Below are 23,706 nucleotides of genomic sequence, written 5' to 3' on the forward strand. Positions count from 1 at the left end.
ATAATATAAAAAAAGAAAAAAAATTATTATCTTTAAACTTGAGAGTAATTAAAAGTGAGGTTGGCCATGGGTGCAGGAAGAGAACAGACCAGTTATGCTTTCTAAATTTCTCATAAAGAAAACAAAAGAAATGCCATTAATTTTTTTTCTTGACATATTCTGTAAATTTTGGTTAGCAGACATACTATGAGGCCCTGAACATGCAATTTATCCATAGATTGTGAAAGAGCAGCCATGTGACTGCTCTGAATAATAATTCTGAATAATTATTGAATAATAATAACACTGTATCTTCTCCCAAAACAGAGGTTAAGAATTAATAAGATATATGAAGTGAATTCTTGAATTTAGTTCAATTTTACTTAATCTTATGATAAGCCTAATTGAAGCCTAAAGCAATGAGCTTAAGTTTTATGTTTGTTTGTTTGTTTGTTTGTTTGTTTTTGTCTTTGTGGTAGCCCCAGCTGACCTGGAACTCCCTATGTAGACCAGGCTGGCCTTGAACTCACAGAGATTCTCCTGCCCCTGCCTCTGGAGTGCTGGGATTAAAAGCTTGAGCTACCACATCCGGCATAGCTTAGGTAGTAAGTCTTAACTGGAACCCTGAAAGCTAGATTTACTCGCTACATATTATCTTCATGCTGGAACTCTCAGAATCAGAGATAAAAATACAGTTTTTTCTTGAGGTTTTATAGGGGGAAAAATATTATTTCAGTCTTCATAATAAGGTTAATAAAGGTTCAATTCAGATATACACTTTAGTCATTTTATTTTTATCATATCTAAAAATTCTTATAAAACAAGTATCTGTTCAAATATGGATTACCTTTCAAGCACATGCAGAAAATACAAAGATAATTAAATTTGGTAAAAAGGAAATGTTAAAACTGTCTGAATCTGAAAGTCGTGTTAGTGTATATTAAATCTCATTAGGGACAGCTGCTCCCCACAGAGCTTGTTCTGTTTGGATGACAGCTATTCAAAATGGACCTAATTCATGTGCACCCTTAAAGTGCTCATTCCCTGCCTAGCACTCCAAAATTCCTCTTAGTCCCCCTCTCAAAGAAGCATAATTCTGAATTTTTAGAGGTTTTTGGAGATCTTCCTTTTATAGGGTTAAAAAATAAAACTTTAAAAATTACAGATTTAGACATCAACCTTCTTGATACATACTGCTTTAAAATATGAGGTCAAGATAAAACTAAATGTTGTACATTTAATTTTATACATAAGATATATCATTAAGATGTCAGTTTTTTAATGTAAAAGTAGAAAATATAGTGAGTATTACCTGCCTCAAATATAAGATCAGTGAACAAAAATATGGCAACAAAAATAGAATTTGTACATTTGCTCAAACTGAATTAACTATTTCTTTGAGTCCAGGTAAATGGTTTCATATCAACAACTGCTACCTCATCACTATAACTTTTCAAACACTAAAGGATATACTTGTCTATTCATAGACTTCTGTTTTTTCTTTGTTTGTTTGGTTGTTTTTTTTTGTTTTGTTTTGTTTTGTTTTTTGGTCTTTTTGAGACAGGATCTCCCTGTAGCACCAGCTGTCCTGGAACTCACTCTGTAGACCAGGCTGGCCTTGAACTCACAGCGATCTGCCTGCCTCTTCCTCCTGAGTGCTGGAACTAAAGACGTGTGTCACTACACCCAGCCTTTAGAGACTTCTTAACTAAAGCATATGGTGATTTGTAAATAGTTTACCTTCTGTATTTGGTATCTAACCACCAAATATATACACATCGTAACTGTCCATGTGTCCCTGCAATCCTCTTCAGAAGCAACAAGAATGTATCTAGTATGTATCCTGAGACATGAATTGTACATCAACATACATACATACATATATATAATATAATATATATATATATAATCTTGATAATATGAAAGAAGAGTCCCATTTATACTGCTAACATTTAGAAAATAAAAACTTATCATCAGCTCGTTTTCCTGAAAATTCAGTTGAGGTAACCTCTGCAAATCTCTGCTCCACATTTGCATTCAGTTTGGATGCCTTTTTTCGCCAGAGCTGAGGTCAATAGAATCTGAAGATTATTCTCCAGAACCTTTTATTTGTTAATCAAACGTCAGCCCTTCTCCAGCCTTTATTGTTCTAGTGGAAAATAGTGCTATTCTGGGAAGACATGCGTCAAGGTGAAGACACTAAACACCTGAAGATTTGGGTCACAACTATGATTCACAAAATGAGACACATTTCCACATCGTGCTGCATCCACTGTGAATTATCAGATTCGTAGTCCAGATCAAAGAGATAGGTGACTCCTTTGTTGTCATATAACTGCCCTCCTCTTTCAGCCTCTTGCGATTACCTTTACTACCTTGTAGTCACACAAATATTCCACCTCATAATTGTTTAGATTCCTTTTGTTGATTCCAATAGATTTACATGTGAGCTTTTCTTTTCTACATAATTCTTGAAGAGTATCAAGTGAACCTAGGCAAGGCACACACCAGGCTCTGCGCTCCTGGCTCTGGCCGCTGCCATCTTGCAGAGCTTTCATTCAAACTGGTGCGGTCTGACTCCTTTTATCCATGTTTTTAAAATAAGTAGCCAAAGTACAAGTAGAGCAAGTTGAATTCCTTCCAGGTATTTTTTTATATAGTTTGATTAGGTCTCAGACCTTTGAAGAAATTCTTAGAATTAGGTAAATTACTATAATATTAGTGTCTCAGTCTTGTCTGCAACAGTTGCCATTCCAGGGGTTTTAGAAATTACTGATTTCTGGGCTGGAGAGATGGCTCAGCAGTTAAGAACACTGGTTGTTCTTGCAGAAGACCCGGGTTCGAATCCCAGCACTCATGTGGCAGCTAATAACCGTCCATAACTTCAGTTCCAGGGGATCCGACAACCTCTTCTGACCTCTGCAGGCATTGGACCACACGGGTGCACTTACCTACATGCAGGCAATACAGACATACACATAAAATAAAAATAATAAAATTTATATAAAAAAAGAAATTACTGATTTCTGAACCACACCCACAAAAAAGAAATCTGATTTAATCGATGGACAGTAAGTATTTCAGCTTACACATCAAGGTTTTGCTTAGTTTCATGGTCCTTAAGTTATTCTAATATGAAGTTAAATTAGAGGGAAAGCGAGTTAGAAGATGCCTAAATATTTTTCACCAAAACAAGAGAAGAAAATAGAAAACTAATAAATAAGTTACAAGTTCCTTACCGGGTAGGATCACCTTTTGTATTTCAGCTGTGTTTAGGAGACCAGAATCTCTTGCCGTCTCAAGATGGTTAATTGTATGCCTTTGGCCATGTTAGAAATAATTCTTAATGTAAAAATAAAATGTGTTGACATGTAACAGAGCTTGTACTGAGATTCACACATTTAGATATCAGATATTCCATCCCAAAGCTGTTTGTATATTTGTATATCGTGTAAGGGCTGCTATCCCTCATTACAATTCTCCATCAAACCAGGTTTGCAAGACCTCACATAGCTTTCGAATTTAGTTATTTGTCATTTTCTCAAATTTAGTTTCTGCTTCATACCAAGCCTGTTCATTAATCTCCCAGCTCTTTGAAATAATGAATAGTGTTGTTTACAGCTATGGATAATGCTTGTTGTTAAGCATGAAAGTTAGCCGTAGCCTCATCAACAAAGGAAATTATTTTTTTAAATCTTTGACAGTTTCCTATGAATATAATGAATTTCACTCACTTTCACTGGAATTACCCTCTCTCCCTCCTCTCTGATGTTGAAACCTTCCCAACAAGTCCCTCTCCTACTTTTATGTCTCTTTTATGTGTTTGGACTACTGAGTTTAATTAGCATTGCTCATATGACCATGATGGGTGAAAGAATATTTACCAGAAGATGGGCAGCTTATCAGTAGCTACATGATTGAAGAAAATGATACTGCCTCCCATAGTCACTATGGCCAGTGCTCAGGAAATCTCTCCCCCATTCATAATAAAATGTTGATAGGCCCTATGTTCTGCAGGTATTATGTATGTAACCAAAGATGCAATGAGTTCATGAGTGCAATGGCCATGTCATGTCCTGAGACATATTTTCCCATTAAGCCTCAGGATCCTCAGACTCTTACATTGTTTCTACCTCTCTTTTTGCAAAGATGTTCTCTGAGCCTTTTGGGGGTGGGGGTGTAATATAGATGCCCAGTTTAGGTCTAGCACTCTCTTAATCTCTGCACTTTTAAAAGATATGTATCTCTGCATTAACTGCAGTAAGAAACATTTTTATGGAATGCTAAGAGCAGCACTAATCCGTGGGTGTAAGGTTTTTGTTTTTTTTTTTTTTTTTTTTTTTGGTCTTTTTGAGACAGGGTGTCCCTGTAGCCCCAGCTGTCCTGGAACTCACTATGTAGACCAGGCTGGCCTTGAACTCACAGAGATCTGCCTGCCTCTGCCTCCTGAGTGCTGGGATTAAAGGCATGTGCTACCATGCCTGGCTAGGTGTAATTTTTAGAAGGTACTTGGACATGCCTGTTTAGCCAAAAAAAAAAAAAAAAAAATGCTACATTTAGGGTTCATGACCTTCCCAGTCACAGACTCTTGACCAAGTTTAAGGATTCAGATCCAACAAGAAAGAGGTTGGTTACCCCATAATAATCATGCCATTATTGTACAGTAACACATCTTGCTGGGCAGGTTGTTATTGTAGCTCATAGGTTTCATAACTGGTTAAGACTTGATGACTTCTGTCCCCTCAGCAGCCTGCATAGAACCTTCTGGCACTATGAAAGCTAGCCAGCAGGGAGGAAGCTTCCAGGGCAGTTCCAACTTGATTTCTTTGTGTCCAGTGACCAAAGTGCGTGGAGTAGCTATGAGTTTACCATTTAGTTCAACTGGGAAATCAAGAGTAATAACAATAGTCTGTATTGTTTGGGGGAAAATAGTGTACTCCTGGCACTGGGATTTTCAATTAATAAACTATGGCATCTGGGAGGATTGTTATCCATCCTTGCAAGGTACTTCTGTTTAAACTTTAAAAAGAAAATAATTTATATTTTAAAATAAAGTTGTAAAATAGGCTCTTAATTTGGTTACTCCTCCACCCCACCCTCACATTCCTGCTATCCTTCTACCCTCTCCCTGCTTAAACAGCGCCACCCCTAGCATTCCTCCTCTTTCCTATGACATGTGTTCTACTATCCCTCCTCCTTCAAATCCTTCCACCATTCCAACCCTACTCAATCTCCTTTTCTATCTTCTTGGCCTTTTTGAATTCTCAGAGTAGTGCCTTTAGCTTGGAGTGCCTGTAGAAGCCAGGGAAAGTTTTTTTTTAATATTTTATTTATTATTTTTATTTTATGTGTATGAGTTTATTGCCTGCTTGTATGTGAGTGTACCCATGTCATGCAGTGCTGCAGAGGTCAGAAGAGGGCTTTGGATTCCTCTGGAACTGGAATTAAGGAGGGATCGTAGCTGCCATGTGGGTGCTGTGAATCAAACTCAGATCCTCTGCAAGAGCAGTCAGTGCTCTTAACTGCTAAGCCCCAGAAAGTAAATTTTTTTAAAGAAACTTTTATTATGGAAATTTTTAAACACTGCCAAGCAGAGAAAATGGAAGAATCAGTCCCATTTTCACATCCTTGTTTCATCTCTCCATCTCTTGCCACTTATTTAAATGTTTTATTGCTAGAATAATGTAAATCATATCATTTTACTTATCAAACAACTCAGTGTGCTTCTCTAAAAGATAATAACTTTAATATGAGCAAAATATAATTACCAAACTAAAAAAATGAATGTCACAAATTTATTCTGATTTATTCTCTGTTCAGTATTTCCCAAGTTCTTTAATACCTTTTTCACAGTCAGTTTGATCTAACTAGGGTCCAATAAGATGCACCTGAAGTTTGTACTGGTAAAACGTGAAACCTCTCTGCCTGTTGCCCTTCATTTTTTATCTTATGAATGTTTAAGCAGCTAGGTCACATGTAGTAGAGAGTTAACCACACTGAAACTGGCTAGGCCTCTTTCTGTGCTTTCATTTAATTTGTCCTCTTTCTTTGTTTTCCTTCCTGTATTGGCTAGTAAGGATCAAATTTCATAGGCTGAAGTTCATACGTTTTTATTTCTTTCTTTCTCTTCCTTCTTTTCTTTTTTAAAGGCAATGGATGATGCTTGGTTCTTATGGGAGACAATCTCTTGTCTCATTTTTATTGATGTTATAATTTTGAAAATGGATTTAAGTAAAATCAATTTGACCCCTCGATTATCAAGTTCAAAGGTCAAATATTGGAGAGAAATTTCCTGTATTTACATCAAGTAACTCTGTTACCTCATGATTCGTGACTGCCAAGGTCTTTTTATCTACCCTTTCTCTTGAGAAACCAGTGACCAGGAGTGTGTGTAAATCCATTAGGTCGTTGCCTGTCATCATTCTCATTACCACTGGACCCATTCCCATCTAAACACTATTTGCACACAATTTTTTGATTCTACTATTTGTAGATCTAAGTTGGAAGAAAATGAAGTGCTTTTGAAACAATAGTCAATATTTTAAGAAAAGAAAGATACTTGTATAATAACAGTAGTCATAGAGCCTGTACCTGCAACTCATGGTGTTCATTTTTACATTTGGACTCCAAAGCCCATAATCCCAAGAGCTGTGGTCTGTCTGCATCACTGAACCCATTGTGGCTAGCTTATGCCTAATATATAGAAAGACTTTCACAAAAAATGTATTTCAGAAGAATGGTTATTAAAGTGGTGAATTTCACATAACTGAGGCTAAACTGAGGCTAAAACTGAAATGAGGTTCAGTTTTAATCTGATGGAGACTATGAGTCTCATAATCGCAAAGCAATTTAGAGATCATCAGGGTTACAGCTAATGCTTTCTGTGGTGTGATTGCTTCTGCCTGTGAAGGGAACCTTATATATCTCAATTGCTGCAAGTTCCATCTAGAAACAATGCCAGTTATTAGAAACAATTAATATTCATTTAAGCTGTCTTGAGATTTAGACTCTATTAATGATTTTAATAATATACTTTAATAGTAATTTTAATTTAATAATCCTTTAATTATTTCAACCAAGACAGGCTGTTCTTCAGTTAAGGAGAGATACTTGCAGTTTTCCTTACAAATATTTCTTTCTCATAAAAATTAGCCAATGCTAACTGTTTATGGAGAAAAAAATAATATAAAAACTGTTATTTCTCCTATAAGATATGAATCAAATTCCTCAGAGAATAAATTATCTTTTTCATGTTAATATCCATTTAACTATTATCTTTAAGGCACTCTAATTTTGTTAAGTTTCTTTTAGTTGACTTCTCTACACTCTAGAAGCCAATTATTCAAAAACTCCAATAATTTCTTTAAATTTAAGCATAAAAAATAAGACCAAAGTATATTCCCTTGCTTCAGAACCAGTCTTCAGTATGTGAATTGAAATCAATAAAGCAATTAGAATATTTAAGTCATTGTGTACCATTGCTTATTTGATGTTTTCATTTATGGCTAAAGAAATGCCTCAACCTTCCATTAACCCATCTGAATAAAGGAATAATTGAAATGGGAAGAGCATGCAAAATAATTACTAATTCAATTTGAGAGCCTAAATAATGTTGGTTCTTTGCAACAGTAGTCTGCAGAGTCAGATAGCCTCTGTATGATGGTGTGGCTCTCTCACTGTGCTGAGCAGGAACAAGGTTAGTTGCATGCCTACTTGTGTCATTCAAATAAATAGAATAAAAAGAGTTATCTGTTATAAGGAAGTTTTACCTTTCATGAGATAACTCTGACACTGGATAACCCCTTTCAATATGATACTATTAGTGACATTTAAAAACCCAGTAATAAAACTTTTTCTATCAAAAATATATATTCAAGACAGTCACAATGCCCCCCTAATAAATCTAATGTAGTATCATTTTACAGAGTACTGCTGTGGTTTTTTTTTTTCAATGACCTATATTTTATGATCTACTTTTTTCATGAAATTTTATCTGCATGATCCCAAAAACTTTTTGAGCAGCAGTTGATTTATATTTTGGAAATGTACCCAAGAGTCCTGAGGTAGGAGGCTTGTTTTAAAAACTAGTAAAAATCACATGATGTTCCATGCTCTGTTGCTAAATAATTCCTTATGTATCCATGGAAACCTGCAGTGGTCCCATAATTACCATAGACTACAAATTGGTCTCTGTTGCAGGTCTCTCCACCTACAGTCTATCACACTGCTGTCAAAGTGAACTTTCTGTAAGACAAATATAGCATACCATTCCTTATTTTATTCCTCATCTTACCCAATCTGCTGAATATGTCATTAGAAGTCCTTAGGTATGTGATTTAGTCCAGTTTGCAGGCTTTGTGTCCTATCCATCCCATTTTATATGCCGGGCATAATTTTCTTTGTACTGCTATTTTGTTATTCTGTGATTTTTTAATGTACATTTTTATTGATTTTGGGGGGCATTTAATATAATAGATCTTTAAAAGATTTATAACTTCTCCCTCCTCCTCACCCCCTCAGACCCCCTTCATCAGATTTCATCCATTCTGTCATATATGTTAAGCCCTATCTGGTCCAGCATTCTTACCCCGATGTCCCTCTGTGCAAATTCATCCATTGGAGTCTAGTTAGCCTCTCCTCTCCCTTAAAGATTAACCCTCCATCACCCTGCAGTGATCAGTTGCCAAAAGTTCCTCAGCTAAGGTCGGGCCAGTTGCTCTTTTCTTTACCATTGTATCTTCTGTTTGTCACATTTTCTTTCTTCTTCTTGCTGAATTCCTCACCCATCTTTAAAATATAAATTTTTCTTGGATGAAATCTAGCTAGCATCTCAAATGTAGTAGTTACCTCTTTTTCTGTGTCCCTTTAGGACACAGACCAGACACAAAAAGATGCTCTGTAAATATGAGGTATGAATGAAAGTTACTTTAGAATGCCAAGGGTGTTTTCTTGCCCTCCTTTGAGATTATCAGCAGAGATGAGAGCCCTGAGAGAAGAACACTCCCCCACAGGTGAGCTGTGCAGCTCTTGCCAGAGCTGACACAATGAATCATTGCTCTTTCTGTGGTTCTGTGTGTCTCCCTCCCCAGGGCTCCTTTTTTCATTCTGAGAGTATAACCTAGTCTTCCCTCTTCTCATAAAATTAAAATTCTCTCTCAATCATTCTTTCCTTCCTTTAAGCTGTATTTTTATTTGAACTCCCATTATTACTTAATTTCTTGAACAAAAACAACAAAAGTCTGTACTGGCATCTGTCTGGAAAATTAATAGGCATTATTGGGAAGGTACTGTTATGGATTTAAAGAAATTTAGAAAATATTGGATTAAACAATTGTATTAGAACAAGTTATTTTGGGGAAATGGTTACTCATTGGTTAACATACTATTGCTATCAAAGGGGGACATAACAAGCTTCCTTCACTTAATCGTTGCTTACTTTCACTTCTTCATTGCAAAGCCTTCCTAGTGCGTTCTGGCATATGCCTAATATATATCCCTTAGAAACTGCTCACAGGGGTCACCATAACTCACTGAACCCTTAAGCTCATTGAGTCTCCATCTCAATTACTCTTTGTGGTCACCTAGGGAGCTTTAAAATTACTTCTACCAGGATCTTATGTCCCCATAGTTTGATTTCATTAACTGTAGATGCAATCAAAGTTGATAACTGCTGCCCATTCTCTGAGCTTAGTAGTTAGTTCATTCTTTCATTCATCCTAAGTACAAAGTTTCGAATATAAAGAAATAAATAAAGAGCTGGGTAGTTAGCACAGTAATAGAGTGCGTATGTAGAATGTCTGAGGCTCAAAGTTTAATTCCTAGTATTGCCAAAAATAAAAAAAAATAACAGGTCTTATTGCATAGTATAGTGAGATCTATATACAATACAGCACACTCTATTAGTGTTTACAGTAGGAATTCTATGAGACACACGAATGCAAAGTCCTACTCAATTCTGCCTAGGTAATTGGGATTGGTATGAAAGATGTTTGTAGAAAGTTTCCATTATTAGTCATTTTTCAGAGAGGTGATATTGCTATTTGAAGAAGGACATTTGAAGAGGTTGGATTGGGGATAGCAAATACCATCAGAAATATGGGTGGAACTCCACACTGGAAAGAAAAATATGACATGCATTACCAGTGGACTTTATCAGGAGAGAAATAAGGAATACATAAGGAATAGCGTAGCATTTGAATCAGAGAGGTGCATGGCACAACTTGTACCTTTGAGTTATCACTTCACTTCTCATAAGACCGATGTCGTATTTATCTCTGTGCCACCATTGCTTATCATATTCCTTTATTTATTCAGTATGTGTGTGTGTGTTTGTGTGTGTGTGTGTGTTAGCAAATATACCACAGAGCACTGCTTATCATATACCTTTATTTATTCAGTATGTGTGTGTGTGTTTGTGTGTGTGTGTGTGTGTGTGTGTGTTAGCAAATATACCACAGAGCATGTGTAGAGGAGGTCATAGAACAACAAACTGGAGTCAGTTCTCTCCTTCTATGTTATGGGTTCGGGGAATTGAACTTTAGTTGTCAGGCTTGGCAACAAGTGTCTTTACCCACTGAGCCGTTTTGTCAGCCCTGTCATAGACTTTAAATTTTCTATTTTTATTATTACGTTAACTAATGCACAATATCAAGGTACAAAATCAATGTACAATGTCCTCCTTCAAAGATTACATTTGCATTGTATAGGGACTTCGGCCTTACTCAGATATTTATTTCCAAGGCTGTGTTGAGGAGAGATGCCCTGTCTGTTGCATGAGCCCAGCTGCACTGAGAGTTAATGAACTTTCACCTGTTGAAGAACAGCATTTTTCCAGTGGCTTCAATCACAGAGATTGAAATTACATCTTTATTTCCTATTTTCTTCCTGCCAACCATCACCTCCCACTCCCAGAATAAAAAGAAGCAAATATTTACAAATTTTTAGTTACTATGGATACTGGCAGATTAATTCATCAATGTGTGCTTACGCGGTGCCTGTCTAATCTAGTACAAAGCATGAAAGGTTGTACTGTCGGGAATTTTTAAAAGTTCAAAATGTGTCTGCTCACCTCAGAGCTCATATAAATGAGTGAAAAGAGGTACCAAGCATCAATAACAGTTTAAGAACACTGAAATAGAAATGTGCCAAGTATCTCTAGATTTTAGGGAAGAATGAGATCTCCTGGAGCATGCTGGGCAGTGATAATCATGGCAAATTTTCTTCTGTCACCACATTTAGATGGTAATTCAGAAGCTGATCCCAATTGGACACTGTTCATTACACACTAATTACTGTTTGCCCTAAAGTGGTTGTTATGTGCAACCACAAGTTTAAATGCAAACCTAGATGCTTACCACTGCCCTTCCAGTGGGGAGGAAATGAACTTGTTTTACAAGTTTGCAGGTGATATTCCTTCCTGACTTCTTAGATACTCTTTAAAGCGAAACATTTCCAAAGTGCTTGATGTAACAATGACTATATACACATGTTAAATGCAGAAATCATATACTAAAGCTAGTTCCGACTGGAGTATTTGGGTGTATTTGTGCTGATGTCTATGTATAAACATAGGCACATATCTCAGGAGATGAGTTTATTTTTTTAATTCCATTTCCAAAGTTAATTTCTGTGTACAATGGTCATTTTAAAGTTGCCTCATGCATATCACTGGCTTCTTGTAGTATGCAAAACTCTACAGTGGTCAAAAGTGACAGAAATTATTAAGGCACAATCCCTTTTCTTAAATTCAGTGTCTGTTTCTGTATCTTCTTTCCTGACTCTTAGCTCTCAGTACTCATCTAGGAGAATACTGCATAGTTTTGTCTTCCTACCACCCCTGGCAATGTGAAGAAGTTTTGAGATGTCACAGTACTGACTTTTCATAGAACCCAGCCTCTCTGTTAGCGGTTAATATCATGTGTTGTTCTTCTTGAAGAAGGAGCATATCACTTGAACCTCCATAATGGTTTTCTGTCTTACGTTTTTCTGCCTCATTGACACACATGGAAATGAAACTAGAAAACCAATTCTTTAGGATTTAGCTTCTCTCTGAGTTTATCCTAAACCTGCTTCAATCACAGAGATTTGCTGTCTCTCTAGACTAGACTGCAGAATCTCTAGGAACCTCTACTTCTTTCTAGAGCCCCTATCAGCGCCTCTGATTTCCAGAACTCAGAGATACTAAACTTTCTTCTGTATCTTCTACTCATAACCACAATCTCTGCATTCCCTCTCCAAAATCAAGGCACTTAAAAGTGTTCTTCTAAAGGGGTTTTAGTGTCTGTTATCAGATTAATTCTGTTCTCTACCATCTCAGAATCCAGAGGCAAAACTTATATTTGGAACTAGAGTGAAGAAAAATGTGGACATGTGAACAATATTCTCACCATCCTGCCACCATTATAGAAATGCCAAGAATACAAAAGAATGAAGCTCTCATTCTGTAAAGGAGGTTGGGATATATAACAGCAGGTGATGGTGAGTGGTTTGGGGAGGACTGCTAAGGGCGACAGGAGGGTTATTCAGATAAGGAGAATGACATAGACAGAAGAAAAGCCTTGTATCTTCTTAGTCCCTATATTCCACTGTTTGACACATAGTGAGAGGTGAAATTATAAAGTTGTTTCTGGAATATCAGTAAGTTTGAAAAGCCTAGAAGAGTTTATGGGGGAGGAATAGAGTTTAGGGGTTCACATAGCAATAGAGCTACATAGATCACCCTAAAATATTTGAACTTTATTTTGTAGACCACAAGGGACATATAAAGCTGTTAAACCAATCTGTGATATTGTCAGAAAAGAAAGCACTCTGGACAGGGGTGTGGCAGAAATCAAATTTGGTGTTCATCATGGTTCAAGTGAGCATGAAAAAGAGTACAAAGTGGCACGGCTCCTGTGGAAAATTATCTAGCATTCAGAACAGAGATATATAGCAAAGATTACGTAGTATAATGGAGCTAAGTCTTCTTTGCATTCCTTAAAATCATAGGAGCAGAAGCCAAATCCCAGAGTATTTTACCAAACACCACCAGAGTCAATCTGACCAGCAATGAACTTACCACACAGTGAAGTCTGGAGCTTGGGGAAGGTCAGTTGTCAAATGTGCTCAAAGCTATTTAATGCCAGACCTGTATTTTTAAAAACTGAGAAAGCACATCTAAATCCTGTCCAAATAAATGTTATTTTGCCCGTGAAATGAAATTTTAAGAGAAAAAACAAGAGTCACAGAAGAAAGTATCTATGAACTAGGCTACGTATGCCACAAGTCTTGATTTACTGTTTTAGCAGTGAATAAATAATAAATAAGTGGTAAATTTAATAAAATTTATCCACTTTCTTGTCATGTTTTAAACTACATGATTTATACTTTGTTAAATGTCTTACATAAAATGACTTCTCAGAACATGGGAAGTGCCTTGTTCATATAAACGTTGGCCTAGAGAGCAGGGTTGTGTGTAACAGAGACATCACAGTGTATAATGATGCAATGAAAAAGCCAGGGGCACCTGTTGTATTTTCATCAGAAACTTCCCAGTAAGATAACTAGAGGGGTGAGAAATGGACATGAGCAGGGAGAAATTCAGCCCCATTCACAGTTAACTCATAACAAAAGATAATTAAGGCCTTTCTGTTCCTACAACTCAACTTCCTTCTTTTACATTCTAATCACAATGGCTAGAAGCATTTTTCTTCCTCTTAATTGAACAGATAGAAACATGTCACCTGGGTATTCATGTCCAGCAGTGTGGTGTAATAACAGGGACCTGGGCTGCAGCAGAGAGCAATGAAACATTGCGAGGCTGAAGTTCCTCTCAGTAAATGACTTTTTTTTCTGATTTTACTGATAGGCCTGAGAATGTCATTGAGGTATGAAGACAAAAGTCAAGTTCTTCTATTCACTTCAGAGTAATCAGATTTTTAAGGTCTTTGCATTCTTTGGAGGAAAAGGTGGACAAAGTTATAGTTTTTACATTGTATTAATATATGGGTATATAAAATAACTTATTTTATTATTAGCACATGTTATACTTAATAATGGGTTTCATTAAGATATCTCTATACATGTATATAATGCATTTTTTATTTACCTTCATTTCTCTCTTGTCTTCCTTCTCCTCCTGCTGATCCGCTTCCTAATCAATTCCACTTGTACTTTCATATCCACAAAGTTTTGAAAGTAATCATTAGGAGTAGTAGATGAATGTCAAACAAATAGAGGGATAAAATGTGAATAAGAATTCTTATTGATTAAAAGGGGCCGAAGAGATGGCTCCGCGGTTAAGAGCACTGAATGTTCTTGCAGAGGACCCAGGTTCAGATCCCAGCACCCACATGGCAGCTAACAATGGTCCATAACTCCTGTCCTAAGGGATCCGATGCCCTCTTCTGACCTCTGCGGGCATTGCATGACCCAGGTGCACTTCCATACATGCAGGCACTACACGCATACACATAAAATAAAAATAATAAATAAAATATTTTTTAAATGTCAGTAAAGTGGCTGAAGACTAGACTGATGACTCAGGCATTAAGAGAGCTTATTGTTTTTGCAAAGGACTCAGGTTCACTTCTCAGCACCCACATGACACCCTACCGCTACCAACTACCTGTAACTGCAGTTCCAGGAGATCTGATGCACTCTTCTGGCTTACAAAGGCTTTGCATGCATGTAGTGTACATAAACTCAAGCAGACAAGACCCACATGCACATAAATAGAATAAATACACGAATCGTTTATTAAAGTCAGTAAAGAATAAAAATAATATGACTGGAGAGATGACTCAGTGGTTAAGAGCAGTGGCTGTTCTTCCAATCTTGTTCTTGCTGGATTGAGTCCCAGCACTCACATGGTAGCTAACAACCATCCTAACTCCAATTCTAGGGGATTTAATGCTCTTTTCTCTACTCTGCCGGCATTGCATGACACAAGTGCACTTACCTGCATGCAGTCATAACACTCATATGCAAAAAATGAAAATAAAATATAAAAAATTAAAAATGAATAAAAATAATAAAAAGGGGAGGGACTGGAGAGGTGGCTCCATGATTAAGAGCACTGGATGCTCTTGTAGAGGACCCAGAAACCATGGGTCAGCTAACAACCATTCATAACTCCTGTTCCAGGGGATCCAATGCCCTGTTCTGAACTCCATAATGTACAACATGGGTGCACTTACATTTATACAGGCAATACACTCTAACACATAAAATAGAATAAAAATATATAAAATAATAAATAAAACATAATAATAATAATAAAGAACATCACAGAAATACAAACTAATGGGAAAAATAACTTCAAATATAACAGTAATCACATAAATGTAGATTAACCTTTGCAGTTAAAATTAAAAAATCTACAGTTGAATCATTTTACGAATACATTTATTGTGCTAGCTGATGAAAGACATACCTAAAATTTATGCACATAGAAATTCTGAAAGTAGATTAAAGGAAAACCTTGATACTGGGAAAGCTAAATGAAGGCAAGCTAAAGTGTAAATGTCAGAAAAAATTAGCTTTAAGATACAATGGAAAATTGAAGTTAAGAAAGAACATTAAAAAGCAAAATTTTTAGTTCACGAAAATATATTCTACATTTGTATACCCTTAATAAAATATGCCTAATATACAAATAAAATCAATGTATACAGAGATACTACTGAATCTAACATTAGAATGCAAGACTGTGAGTTTTCTCTCAATTATGGCAAGAAGTAAAATATTGATAAAGTTATAAAATTGTTAAATATTACACTATTAGTATGATAGACAACCTCCAAGTAAAATGCGAACAACAAAAATAATATCAAACAAAATATATGCTAAATTTCTTAGAACAAAAAGTGTTTAACCTTTTTTTTAAAATTAACTGACAAAGACTTAAAAATGAAATAGCATGCCATGGTCATGAATATAAATTAAATAGAATACAGAAGATATGCCTTCCAAATGGATCTACAGAGTTAAAATTCCAATGGTGTTTTTGAGAAAATTTGGTATGTATGGGAAGACTAAAGGTCATGTAATTGCCATGGCACTCCAGAAGAGAAGAGCTGGAATAGGAGGGGTGTTAGCTCACCAGACATCAATTATTTATACTAGATGAATTCAAGTCAAGATACTAGGGTTTAGACTAAATAACCCAATTGTATAATTAGACATAGGACCTTGAAACAGAAAACAAGAGGACCAGTTCCAAAGTAAAGTTACTAACTTTTCCATACTGCAACTTTTTATTATTAAAAAAGAAGCAGGCAAAGGTGATACACAACTTTAACCCTCATTTGGAAGATACAGGTAAGAAGATTATAAATTCAAAGTTATTCTCAGCTGGATAGTGATTTCCAGGCTAGCCTGAATTATGTGAGACCTTGTCTCAGAAGAAAACAATAACAACAACAAATGATAATAGCACTTACCTTATAAAGTTATTAAGAAGTTTAATGATCTATTAAGCACTTGAACACCTGGTTCTTGGCATACATACTTGATAATTTAATAGAAACTTTTTATGTGCCAGAACATTATAGCAAAATAATTGAAAAAAGAAATTAATAAGTAGTACTGATACAATCATGTATAGCATGAAAAGTTAAAGTAATCTGTAGCTTATCTCATATAAAATTAATGAAATGTTTATTAAATACTAGAATTATAAATATTTCCATAAAAGAATCACAAAAGAATAACATCTTTTACTAGTCAGTTTGAGACAGGGTCTCCCTGTAGCACCAGCTGTCCTGGAACTCTCTATCTAGATCAGGCTGCCCTTGAACTAACAGAGATCTGCCTGCCTCTGCCTCCCAAGATGTGTACCGCCATGCCTGGCAAAGAAAAACATCTTTTAGAGTTATTACTAGGCTATATTGCTTAAGCAAAATAAAGCCATAAGAGAAAAATTGATTAATTCAACTACATTAAATTCTATTCTTCAGTAGATCCCAAGGAAAGAGAATAAAACAAGATTCTCAAACTTATAATCAAGATTGGATCTTATCACTAATACATGCACATATAAATGTATGTACCTATTTATATGAATATATTAATATGTACACAGGAATATATGCTACTATGTGTTAGTGTGAGGTAAAATCCTAGCACTTGGGAGGCTAAAGCAGGAAAATCTCACATTTGATGCCAGGCTAGGCTAAACTGTGAGAACCTGTCTCAAAAAACAACCCAAACAGTGGTGCATGATCATAAGGAAACAGAGTCTTTCGGGTTTCTGGAAACTTGTTCATATGAACTGGTGACAGCCTGCACAAGACCCATGCAAACTCAATCAGACAAAAGCCAGCATAGAACTGTGGAAATAGGCAAGAGGCCCCAACCGCAGCCAAGGAACTATTGCCATCTGATCATTGCGGGGTGAGGGAGAGTTGGTGTTCTTTAAGGGAGTGACACTAGATAGATTGAACAGGTTTCAATGAATGAAATCACATACTGAGGGACATGGGCCTTAACATATATGACAGAATGAATGAAATCCATTCAGTGGTCTATAGGAGGGTGCAGATAGGGAAGGGGTCTAAATATGATTAAGATGTATTTTATGAAATGCACATAAATTCGATAAAAATATGTTAAAAAATTAAAATTCCATACAATAAAATAAACAATCCAGACAAACAAAACAAGAACTCCTCAGAGTAAATAAAATTAAAATATGTAATACAACAGAGAAAGGGTAAAATGGTCATAAGATATTGTCAAATATTTTACAAAAGAAAGCAGGCAGGAATACACATGTGAAATAGCCAATTCATGTGTAATGAAGGAACACAAATTTAATTCAACTTCATGTCATGCTCACTTACATAAGCAAGGCACAGGAAGCCTGACACTTCCAAATGCCACTAAGGTTAATTCTGTTACAGTTCTGTGAACATATCCATTTTGGGGAACAAATTGGCATTATTTGTTAAAACTGAACATTCTGAATTAGTATTGCAACTCCTGGTTACATCGCCTTGAGCAAGTCTTGTAAAGTTCATTGCCTATAGTAGATTTATCTCTAACAAATCAAAATAAAACCTTAAAATGCTACAAATATATACCAACAAAATAAAAAATAGGATTTACAAAATATTCATACAATGCAATAAAGTGTAGCATTAAATGAGTGAACATAGATGAATCTGTAACAAAATAAATGTGGAGAAAATAACTCAGAGAACTGGATATTGAATGACATCATTCATAAAAAGGTTACAGTGACATAAAATCAGAGCAGACGGCACACAGGAGTATTTATTCTTCTAATTTTTAAAATTATTATTAATTTTATTACTGTGCTTCAGAATTTCCCTTTATATACATATATTAATTTTTTTGTCTTTTTGAGACAGGGTCTCCCTTTAGTTTGAGCTAGCCTGGAACTTGCTTTGTAGAACAGGCTGGCCTTGATCTCACAGAGATCTGCCTTCCTCTGTCTCACAAGTGTTGGGACACAGATGTGTGCCACCACACCCACCTTCATAAGACCATTCTTTAAATAAAATGCTTTTTTAAAAGTTGACACCCAGTAATTGTATATATTTCTGTATACCAAGCACTATGTTGTCAAAAATCTTAGCCACACAACCCTATATTTGTTAAGATAAAAATTTATTTCTTTTTAAATTTCTGATTTAACCCTTAAAACGCAGATAGACTTGTGAAGATGTTTCCATTCATTGCAGTGAAGTTGCCAGGGAGCCTCAGACATGAGGTAGAGCTCTTCCAAACAGAGCAGTCGTTCATAGTGACATAGCTTCTGCATCTGTGATAGCAGATGCTTTTAAAAGCCACAGAGAGGGAGCAGTGGTGGGTGGAATTAAAAGCAAATGTTTCTTCATATGCTGCTGTGTGAGGCAAAGTGACTGTGCTCCTTTCAGATATGCTGAAGAACAGCCTAATCTTAGCTGAAGTTGAAATATCTGGGACCACCGAACTGTCATCGGCAGGAACTGCTACCAAAGGCATTTTGATGGTGAAATGAAGCATAGCCCTGCAAGATCATTTGGGTTGAACAGACCTTGAAAGGAAACTTCTAGTTCCCATTCTTTTACTGCATTAAACATAAGTAAACCTGTGAAATTGACATCCTGTACTCTTGACAACATCTAGTGCGAGGCAGCTTTTTGGGGGAGGAATGAAATATAATCAAGAGTATGCCTGGCCCTTAAGTGCAACTTCTTGATGCAAATGTGTTGCCCTGCCTGTCTGTTCTAAAACGATGAATTGTGCATCCCCATAAATCACTTTCTGCCACTCAGAACTGTTACAGAAAATAACTGTTCTCATAGTTAATTGAACATTCTTACCTGTGTAGTTGAAACTTTGTAAAATCTTACCTCTGAGCTTTTGGCTAATGATACTCACTGAAAGATATATAGACAGCTATAGATGTGTATATACACAATTAAATAATTGGCTTATCTTTCCATGCCATCATATTTAGCCTCTCTGACTAGAATTTAAAGCTGTAGTTGATCTCATATTATCTTTGTAAGCAAGCCTTTTTTAATCTCATCAGACAGAACTCAGTTTTAATAATAGCCCTATCATTTCCTAGTGCACAACAGTTACCTCAACCACAAGCTCCAGCTTATTTTTGAACATGAGCACTGAATAAATGTTGATTTTTGAAAGGCTGCTTCTACTTGAAATGACACCAAATTCTTTTTTTTCAAACTAATTAATAAAATTTCTTGTTATTTAGCACGAAATGGGGCAGTAATGTTTACTCTGTTTTCAAACTTTTGAAGGATCTGTTATGTTTAGTATTATTTATTCCTTGAGAATTTCATGCATGTATACAATAAAATATGATCTACTGTATTTTAAAGTCAAACTACATTTGATAAAGAGTAGAGTTGTTTTATGGTTGGTGCACAGTTATTCTTAAGTTTTTAATCCTTTTTCAACTCACTTTAGAGGAAAATGTATTGGCTTAATGCTAGGGAAAAAATCATGATAATAATGACTCATAGGGGAAACAAATATAGTATGTGGTGATGAGATTTCCCTTTACCAAAACAGCCTGGAGGGGGGGAAGAGGAGGGAAGAGAGAAAAGCCTGCTCTGTCAGACTTCCAAAGATGGAATGTCTTTTGCATTCAAGCCACAGTTTACATCATGGACCAAGGAAGTAATGGTTTTTAATTAAAGCACACACACACACACACACACACACACACACACACACACACACACACTCCACACTTTCTATTAACCATTCATTGCAAAAGTAGTGCTTCTGTTCTTTAAATATTTACAAAAGGAAATAAAATGATGAGTTTCATCACTGGAAAAGCTGTGGAGATACTAGAGTTATGCTGGTCTATCCGTGATTTTGAATCACACAGTCTCACGTTAATAAATACCTTTTCTGCTGAAACTAGTAGTTGGGTACTGATTATTCTTTATGTAGTCTACATGATAGCCAAAGGGATTTTTGTACTTTGTAGTATATATTTCATAGATATCATGTGACTATATACAGGAGAAGACCCTGACTTCTTAGTAGGTAACTCTGAGAGTAGATAGAAGTAATTAGAGATCTGTGAAGGACTTATCTACCATAGAGTAAGAGTGAAATTAAGAACTAAGTACAAAGCAACTATAATGTCAAAATAACTTACTGTTTCTTTACACATTTCGATGTTTCCACAGAGACTCAGTATTTCATATTATGAGAAAGAGTCAAGAGAGCTCAGCAAACAGCTTGCCGAATTTTGCTCCCAGCTAGAAATTTTGTCAGATTTTTTTTCAACTGGTCTCTTGAACAGGCAGCTTACTGGAACCCAATTCACACAGAACCTGTGAAGTGCTTTACTTCAGTCTTCTTTAAGATCATTCCATCAAGGAATCAAAGACAATACAGAATGAACATATGTCTGCAGGTGTCTTGATGTGAGGGTCTTGTGGTGTGAGACCAGAGCTATAGGAGCAAGTAACAGGATCAGATATTTGTGCAGTGACTGGTTTTATTTTAAAATCCCATGTTATTTTTTTACCCTGTGTCTTAGGACATGCAGTTCATTTAAATATACACTATTTACATGCTTTAAATGTATTGTGATACAGGAAAAATCTTTGTGACATAGTGAAATCACTAGCACAATACTGTAAACCCTTAGTGTAATACAGATGGGAATGTACCATTTAATGGCTTCCTGAGGCTTTTGGGTACTCACACCATCTCTCCATCTGTATCACTCACCCAATTCCTCCCGCTGACTTCTACAAGTCTATCAGCTCATCTTCATCTTGCTGTTCTACAGGATCTAAAACTTCACATGCACAAAACTTGTTCATCATCTTCCCCCTCCTTATCTTACACTCCAATGGTGAGTGACACCTTCCAGGCACTCAGCTGCTCCAGTCAGAAACTTGGGAGTCATCCCAGGCATCTCATTCTCCATCAGCCCCCACATTCCACCAGCCACCAAGCCCTATCACATATGCCTCCATCTGTTATTCACTCTCTCCTAACTGACATTGCTTTCATTTAGCTCTTCCTCAGCTCTTGTCTGAATTACATTTAAGGAATCACTTAGTTGTTCCCTCTACCCCCATTTTCTCCATTAATACTTCATTACTTATAGAAACCCATTACTTTTGGTTTAGTCCAACTCCCCAGCATATCTGAATGCATCCCTGTACATTATCTTACAGATTCACATTGCCAACATCCCCATATGTCTTGGGTCCCCATAGTTGTTGCTCATTCTCAAGCTGTGGGGGCCTGTACCTAATATTATATTCTTAAATGTCTTCTCTACCTCTGCATAATTACCACTGATCACTGGTTTTAGTTTAATAAAGGAACAAGTAATGAGAATGTTTTCCTCTTTTAACAAAAATTTCTGTAGCCTTCTGCTTCTCTCGTATATTTTTTCTGTGCGTATGTTATTGGGTTTTGAATGACTGTTGACTATTTAAGGTCTGATCAAAAAGTGGTATTTCAGGATGACAAGATGGTTCAGCATGCAAAAGCCCTGCCTATCATGCCTGAAAAAATGAGTTCAGTCTCTAGGTCCCACAAGGTAGAAAGATAGGACCAACTGCCACATGCTGTCCTCTGACCTCTACATGTGTGCCATCACATGTGCACATCTCCCATCCACAAAGAACATAATGAAAAAAAAGATAAGTGATGTTTCTTCTTCATTGTGTGATGTCAGATTTGAGTCTTCTAGATCCATATATCTCTGAAACACACGCCTTATCTTATTATTACATTATTGTGCTGTGAGAATATTTTAAGATATTAAAATATAATTTAAATTTATGTAAAGTATCTAATATGGGGCTAGGGATATAGCAGTGGTATAAGGCTTGTCTACCATGAGTTCTATAACCAGCTCTGAAAAAAGTCTAATATGCACTTAATTTTCAGAAAAGAAATCACAAAGTGCATTTTACAAAACAGATCTCTGAGCCTGCTTTCCACTTTGTTAGATTAAATGTGCCTCTTCTGAGTTTATAAAAATTCCATGGTAACCTACAGTGCAGCACTGACCCTGAATTGTTATTATTTTCTTCTCATCTTCAGTCTGAACTTAATAGCAGAAGGTGATTTCTATGTTCATGTCTCTACTGTTCCATGCAAAAATACAAGGTCTGGTACATTAAGTATACTTAAGCAAAAAAAAAAATTACATCTAGATGAGTGAACAGATGAAGGAGTTTATAGGAGAAATATTATTAATAGTCTTTATAGAAACTACTATAAGCAGAATATTATGATGTGTACCAAAGCAAGTTCATGAGTCCCTTTCATCACATTCAGTGTCATGACTGGGTTAAAAAAAAAAAACACATATACACCTACAAATACAATACATACTCACAGCTAAATAATAATGAACAGCATATGTGAAAAGGGAGATGGAAAATAAGTATATTGGTCACAGTAACAAACTAATCCATTTTAATAACATTGACATATGTGTATACATACAAGAACAAGGTTGTGAAAGACCTATATACATTATTTGTAATATTTGTAGAAATAAACTAATTTCCCATAAACTTCTTTAACATACATTCAACCTTTTCAACTATTACCTTCATGCCTCACTGAGGCCACAGAGTCTGTGAAGCCTCTGTCTGTGTTCTCCTGTTCATTTCACCAAAGAGTCTTTTGCTGTTGTTGGACCTCACTAACTAGAATTTGCTGATCTTTCAACTTGTGCTACCTTATTCTATTTTGGTAACTTAGCTTGTCCTGGAAAATGCATCACCACTCAGTATTGTTATCATCTCTTCCTGGTAGCACTGCTGCATTCCTAGGGAGATAACCAGTTTTATGCTTTTGTGTGTTTCTACAAATACCTGTCTCTACTAGAACAGAGATGGCAATTGTAATTCTTGTATTCTTCTAATGAGGAGAGAAAGGGCAGGAGGGAGGAGGGCAGTAATACCTCCTATATGCATTTGCAGAACCAGGAGTACATAATAATCATAATAAACAGTGAATTGTGTGATATGCATGAATGAATTGTGGTGTCAGTCAAAAAATTTAAAAAGACAGGAGAAAGGCACTGAGCTTAAACCGACCAGAGTAGGCTTCATTGTAAAAGTGGCATCTGATACCAGGCGTGGTGGCGCAGGCCTTTAATCCTAGCACTTGGGGGGCAGAGGCAGGTGGATTTTTGTGAGTACAAGGCCAGCCTGGTCTACATAAGAGTTCCAGAGCCTGTCTCAAAAAGACACAAAGAAAGAAAGAAAGAAA

The 23,706-nt window shown here is 36.1% G+C and overlaps 1 protein-coding gene and 1 pseudogene across 9 annotated transcripts in view; one reads left to right on the forward strand and one right to left on the reverse strand.

The window, feature by feature from the left end:
- Window positions 1-23,706, forward strand: part of Dlg2 (discs large MAGUK scaffold protein 2) — a 2,328,307-nt gene that overhangs the window by 1,097,923 nt on the left and 1,206,678 nt on the right. The window lies entirely within an intron of this gene.
- LOC115072213 lies at window positions 1,974-2,537 on the reverse strand (annotated as a pseudogene).

This window comes from Nannospalax galili, unplaced genomic scaffold (genome assembly GCF_000622305.1).
Source record: "Nannospalax galili isolate Female #2095 unplaced genomic scaffold, S.galili_v1.0 scaffold278, whole genome shotgun sequence".
In the NCBI taxonomy this organism is placed as follows: Eukaryota; Metazoa; Chordata; class Mammalia; order Rodentia; family Spalacidae; genus Nannospalax; species Nannospalax galili.